This window comes from Microcaecilia unicolor, chromosome 7 (assembly GCF_901765095.1).
Source record: "Microcaecilia unicolor chromosome 7, aMicUni1.1, whole genome shotgun sequence".
In the NCBI taxonomy this organism is placed as follows: Eukaryota; Metazoa; Chordata; class Amphibia; order Gymnophiona; family Siphonopidae; genus Microcaecilia; species Microcaecilia unicolor.
Window position 1 is genome coordinate 309,142,016 of NC_044037.1, and position 6,386 is coordinate 309,148,401.

Consider the following 6,386-nt stretch of genomic DNA (forward strand, 5'->3'; position numbering starts at 1 on the left):
TTCTGGCTGAAGTGATAGCCACCAAAAAGACTGCTTTCAACGTCAGGTCTTTCAGAGATGCCCTCAACAAGGGTTCAAAAGGCGGCTTCTGTAATGCTCTTAGCACCAGGTTGAGATTCCACGCAGGCACCACTGAGTGCAGAGGAGGGCGCAGGTGCTTAACTCCCTTGAGAAAACGCACCACATCTGGCTGCGAAGCCAGGGAAGCACCCTTCAGGCGGCCCCTGAAGCAAGCCAGGGCCGCTACCTGGACTTTAAGGGAACTGAGCGACAGGCCTTTCTCCAGACCTTCTTGCAGGGATGCCAACACTGAAGAAATTGGAGCAGTAAATGAAGAAAATGAGCCTGCTTCACCATGCTGCAAAGGTACGCCAAACCCTGGCGTAAGCAGTAAAAGTAGAGCGCTTCCTCGCTCTCAGCATAGTGGCGATGCCTTGTCTGAGAAGCCCTTCTTCCTCAGACGCTGCCGCTCAATAGCCAAGCTGAAAGACCAAAGGGGAAGGGATCCTCCATCACCACGGGACCCTTATGCAACAGGCCCTGCTCCACTGGCAGCCGCAGAGGATGGTCCACTGAGAGCCTGATCAAGTCCGCATACCAGGGACGTCTGGGCCAGACTGGACCCACCAGGATTATCCGGCCTGGATGCTTTGCCACCTGGTCTATCACCCTGCCCAACATGGGCCAGGGCGGGAACACATAGAGAAGCTCTTGTGCCGGCCACTGTTGGAGAAGAGCATCTACTCCCAGGGATCGAGGGTCCCGTCCTCTGCTGAAGAAGCGCGGCACTTGGCAATTGGCCGATGACGCCATCAGGTCTAGGCTCGGCTGGCCCCAGCGCTTCGTGATGCTCAAGAACGCCTGAGCAAATAGCTGCCACTCTCCGGGCTCCAAGGTATGGCGACTGAGAAAGTCCGCCTTGACATTCATGACTCCGGCAAAGAGAGCCGCTGACAGCTGTTCCAGGTTCACTTCCGCCCACTGGCATAAATTCATGGCCTCCTTGGCTAGAGGGGCGCTCTTGGTACCTCCCTGGCGGTTGACATAGGCCACAGCCGTGGCATTGTCCGACAGGACCCATACTGGCTTCAACGCCAGTACCGGGATGAACTCCAACAACACCAACCGAATGGCTCTGAGTTCCAGGAGGTTGATAGACCACTTGCCTCTGCAGGAGACCAGAGCCCCTGCGCTGTCCTTCCCAAGCAGTGGGCTCCCCAGCCCATCAAAGAGGCGTCTGTCGTGACGACAATCCACTCCGGGGTCACCAGAGGCGTTCCTGCAGACAACTTGTCTGTCTGCGTCCACCAGCTCAGCGCCTTGCGCACTGCTGGGTCCAAGGGAAGGCGCACAGCATAACCCTCCGACATCGGAGTCCAGCGCAGCAGCAGAGATTGTTGTAGTGGTCTCATATGAGCCCTGGCCTAGGGCACTACTTCCATCGTGGCCGTCATAGAGCCCAACAGCTGCACGTAGTCCCAAGCCCGAATAGGAGAGGCTACTAGGAACTAGTCCACCTGAGCCTGAAGCTTGACAATCCGATTGTCTGGCAGGAACACTCTGCCCACTTGGGTGTCGAATCGAACTCCCAGATACTCCAGGGACTGAGTCGGGCGCAGCTGGCTTTTCTCCCAGTTGATGATCCACCCCAGGGAGCTCAAAAGAGCAACCACCCGGTTCACAGCTTTGCCGCACTCTGCATAAGAGGGGGCTTGGATCAACCAGTCGTCCAGATAAGGATGGACTTGAACTCCTTCCTTCCTCAGGAAGGCCGCGATGACCACCATTACTTTGGAGAAGGTCCGCGGAGCAGTAGCCAACCCGAACGGGAGGGCTCTGAACTGGAAGTGTCGGCCCAGTACTGCAAAACGCAGAAAGCGTTGATGAGGAGGCCAGATGGGAATATGCAAGTACGCTTCCTTGAAGTCCAAGGATGCCAGGAACTCTCCTGCCTTCACTGCCGCTATAACAGAGCGGAGGGTCTCCATGCGAAAGTGCCGAACTTTCAAGGCCCAATTGACCCCTTTGAGGTCGAGGATAGGCCGTACAGAACCTCCTTTCTTTGGTATCACAAAGAAAAAGGAGTAACGTCCCTTGCCAAGCTGATTTTCTGGCACCGGAACGACCGCCCCCAGGCGGATCAGATTGTCCAAGGTCTGCTGCACTGCCACAGCTTTGACCGGAGACTTGCAGGGAGAGAGTACAAACCCGTCTTTTAAGGGTCGGCAGAACTCTAGCTTGTAGCCGTCTCTGATGACTTCCAGCACCCAAGCGTCTGAAGTTATTGTGGTCCACTCGCCCATAAACGAGGACAGCCGTCCTCCAATCTCCACTGGGGCGTGGACCAAGGGCCCGTCATTGGGTACGAGACCCTGGGGGAGAACCGGAGGGAGCACCTCCGGGACGGCGGTTTCTGCGAAAGGAATGCTGCTTGGGGGAGAAGTTCCTCTTGAAGGAAGAGGGGGCAGAGGAGCCCGACCTGCCCGGGCGGTACCGACGGGCTTCCTGAAACCGTCCTCTGGAGGTACCAGGGCGAGTACTAGCCCGAGCCCTGACCTCTGGTAACTTCTTGCCCTTAGACGTGCCAAGATCGGTCACGATTTTGTCCAGCTCGACCCCAAAGAGCAGCTTGCCTTTAAAAGGCAATCTAGCCAGGCGGGATTTAGAGGCGTGGTCAGCAGACCAATGCTTCAGCCAAAGCCACCGCCGCGCAGAGATTGTCTGAGCCATGCCTTTAGCTGAGGCTCTCAAGACATCATACAGCAAGTCTGCCAAATAGGCTAAGCCCGATTCCAGGGCCGGCCAATCCGCCCTCAAGGAATGATCCGAGGGGGAAGCCCGCTGCACCATAGTCAGGCACGCCCTGGCCACATCGGAGCCGCAAACTGAGGCCTGCAAACTTAAAGCAGCCGCCTCAAAGGACGACCTTAAGGCCGCCTCCAATCTTCTGTCTTGGGCGTCCTTTAGGGCCGTGCCACCTTCCACCGGCAACGCCGTTTTCTTAGTCACCGCAGTGATTAAAGAATCCACGGTAGGCCACAGAAAGGCCTCACGTTCACTTACAGGCAAAGGATAGAGGCGGGACATAGCCCTAGCCACTTTAAGGCTCGCTTCCGGGACATCCCATTGAGCCGAAATTAAGGTGTGCATGGCATCATGCACGTGGAAGGTTCTAGGCGGGCGTTTCGTCCCCAGCATAATGGCAGAGCCAACAGGGGCTGAGGGAGAGACGTCCTCCGGAGAGGAAATCTTCAAAATGCCCATGGCCTGCACAAACAGGTTGGGCAAATCCTCTGAGCCAAAGAGTCGCGCTGCAGAGGGGTCATCCGCTCCATCCGAGCGGGGATCCGTCTCCTCCAAGGAATCCGCAAAGGACCGTTGGGAGAACTCAGATACGCTGCCCTCATCTACATCGGAGGAGACAAAGTCCTCCAAGGCCTGGGAATCAACCCGAGGGCGTTTACCTCCGGGGGCCTCAACCTCTTTACCTGACGAGGGAGCAGGAAGGCCTGATGCAGCAGCAAAATAAACTTGGGGGAGAAACCCCCCAGACTGTGCACTTCCGCAGCCTGGGCAACAGCCCTAGACGCACCCTCAACCGGCGCTCGCAAGAGCGGGGGAGAGACATGCTGCACATCCAAGATGGCGTCCGGCGCGACACTCCGCGAAGGAGCCGCGCAGGAAAAACGGCGCTTAATTTTAGCCGCCTTTGTGCCGTCGCCCAAATTAAGGGCGTTCATGGCATTAATGTCTCCTACCTCAAGGGCGGCCCAAGAAGAAGCCGTCCGAGCCGCGTGGCCGGCCAAGATGGCGGAGGCGAGGAGCGGGGGATGGGCGTTTATGGCGAGAAAAACCGCCACGCCGGAGGAAGGACCGGGACACTCATCGGTCACAAAACTGTCACCCAACAAGGGCGAATCAGAGTTTAAGACCCCCGCATCCCCTCTAGAAGCGCCCAAGCGATCCGGGGAGCGACTCTTTACGCCCTTGCCCTCCAACGCCATATGCCACGTGGAGATAAATCGGGGAACCCCCTGCCCGCTATAAAAAGGTAAAAATTACCTGCTTTCCGCTCCGAGCTGTAACGACCTGGTGTCCCAGTGAGTAGCTGCAATGAACGTTTAAATAAACGTCGAAATAAACGCCTTTAAGGACGTTCAAAATTTTTTTTTTTTTTTTAACGGAGCCAGCGGGAGGGGGGAGAAAAGGAGGGACCTGGCACCACCAGGTTTGCACTTGCTCAAAAGAGCCCTCAACCCCAGGCACTCAACAAAACCTAAAAATTAGGCTTGGAGGCCTAGCCAGAGCTGCTGCTGTGTGTGACCACCACCTGCTGAGATAGAGAACATACTGGGGAGTTTCCGGCAGCACATGACCACATATAGGGAGGCAAAAGTTTGCTCTCTATCTCCACCTGCTGGTAGATGGACACAACCCACCAGTCTATGGATTGATCAGCATGATGATATGGAACAAGTGTTAGTATCAGAGACAGATGATTATGATATGGTGTTGCAGATCTGAAATAGCTGTCGGCTATAAGAGATCGCATAGCCAACACAATGGATTTATGATGCCTCTGATCTAGGCTTGATTTTCTGTAGCTAAAAATGTAAAAATAAACAAAAAAAACCAACAACTTTTTTATGAAGAAAATTAATACATAATTGCATTTGTAGTTTCAAATTAGTTTGTTGACCTGCATGAGACATCTAGCCTTAGTTGCTATGTTGAAGTATTCCTTTTTTTGTTTTGATGACTATTTGGGATTCTGTCAGGTACTTGTGGTCTGAATTGGCCACTGTTGGGATCAAGATACTAAACCACTGGTCTGACCCAGTATAGCTATTCTTATGCTCTTGTGTAAGAGACTGCTAGTTGTACACATGGCCTGCAAGAAGAAACGACCCTTCATGGTCAACTCATGGAGATACAGTCCTGGCTTCAAGCTAGAGAACTGGAACATGAGGAGGAACTGCAGTCCCTCCATACTGTTATGGAAGCAGAACAGAAGGGATTACGAGAGGCCCTTGAACAAAAGGAACAGGAGGTCACAGCCCTTAGAGAGAGCCTGAAGAGCAGGACAACAGAGGTCACCCATGTGAGGGAGCAGACTATCCTGGAGAAATCTTGCATGGAGAGGATGTAGAGACAGGCAGATGACCTACTTCATGGGTTACAAGAGGCCAAAGAGTATGCAGAGAATAGAGGTGCAACAGGAGATGACTTGGCTGAGCTTAATCACATGATCAGCTCAAGCAGCAGAACCTCCTCATTGAAAAGCTGCAGATAGAGAAGGAACAGCTCAAGAGGAGCTACCAGGTGCTCACCGAGGAAAAATCAGAGGGTGTGTGAGAGATAAAGGAGTTGTCTCAGAGACTAAAGTGCCTGAAAAAAATAGACGGTGCAAGTCTCTGAACAAGTAACTCTGCTTAAAACTTCCAATTCAATCCTTCAGGAGGAATGGAAGGGGGCAAAGTTGTCTGAGGAGAAGGCAGAAGTGAATCACACACATCAAGAACTTCAGACTGGATTGCTGAAGCAGAGCATCCCAACTGAGCAGGCCGAACAGATGAGAAGCACTTGGATTGTTGCAGCAAATGAGCAAGCCAAGTGTCTGGTGGCAGCAGAAACTTTGCTCGCGCAGCAGCAACACCACACTAAGGAGTTCCAATCCCAGTTCTATCATCTGACAGACCAGAACCAGGTCTATCGGACCAAAGTAGAAGCTACTCAAGCAGAAATAGTGCGACTGCAACAAGAAGTGCTTAGAACAGTGCCTGCAAAAGAGTATCACATGCTGCAGTGACAGCTGTCTAATCTCCTGCAGGAGAGTCATGGGATACGAGGTGTGTCCTATTGTGGATTAAAAACTGGGTAAAGGATAGACAACAGAGAGTAGGGTTAAATGGTCAGTATTCTCAATGGAGAAGGGTAGATAGTGGGGTTCCTCAGGGGTCTGTGCTGGGACCACTGCTTTTTAACATATTTATAAATGATCTACAGATGGGAGTAACTAATGAGGTAATTAAATTTGCTGATGACACAAAGTTATTCAAAATTGTTAAATTGTGAGAGGATTATGAAAATTTACAAGAGGATCTTACGAGACTGGGAGACTGGGCATCCAAATGGTAGATGACGTTTAATGTGAGCAAGTGCAAAGTGATGCATATGGGAAAGAGGAACCTGAACTATAGCTAAATAATGCAAGGTTTCACATTAGGAGTCACTGACCAAGAAAGGTATCTCAACGTCATTGTTGATGATATGTTGAAACCCTCTGCTCAGTGTGCTGCAGCGACTAAGAAAGCAAACAGAATGTTAGGTATTATTAGGAAAGGTTGTCCTTTAGATTGTAAGCTCCTTTGAGCAGGGACTGTCCT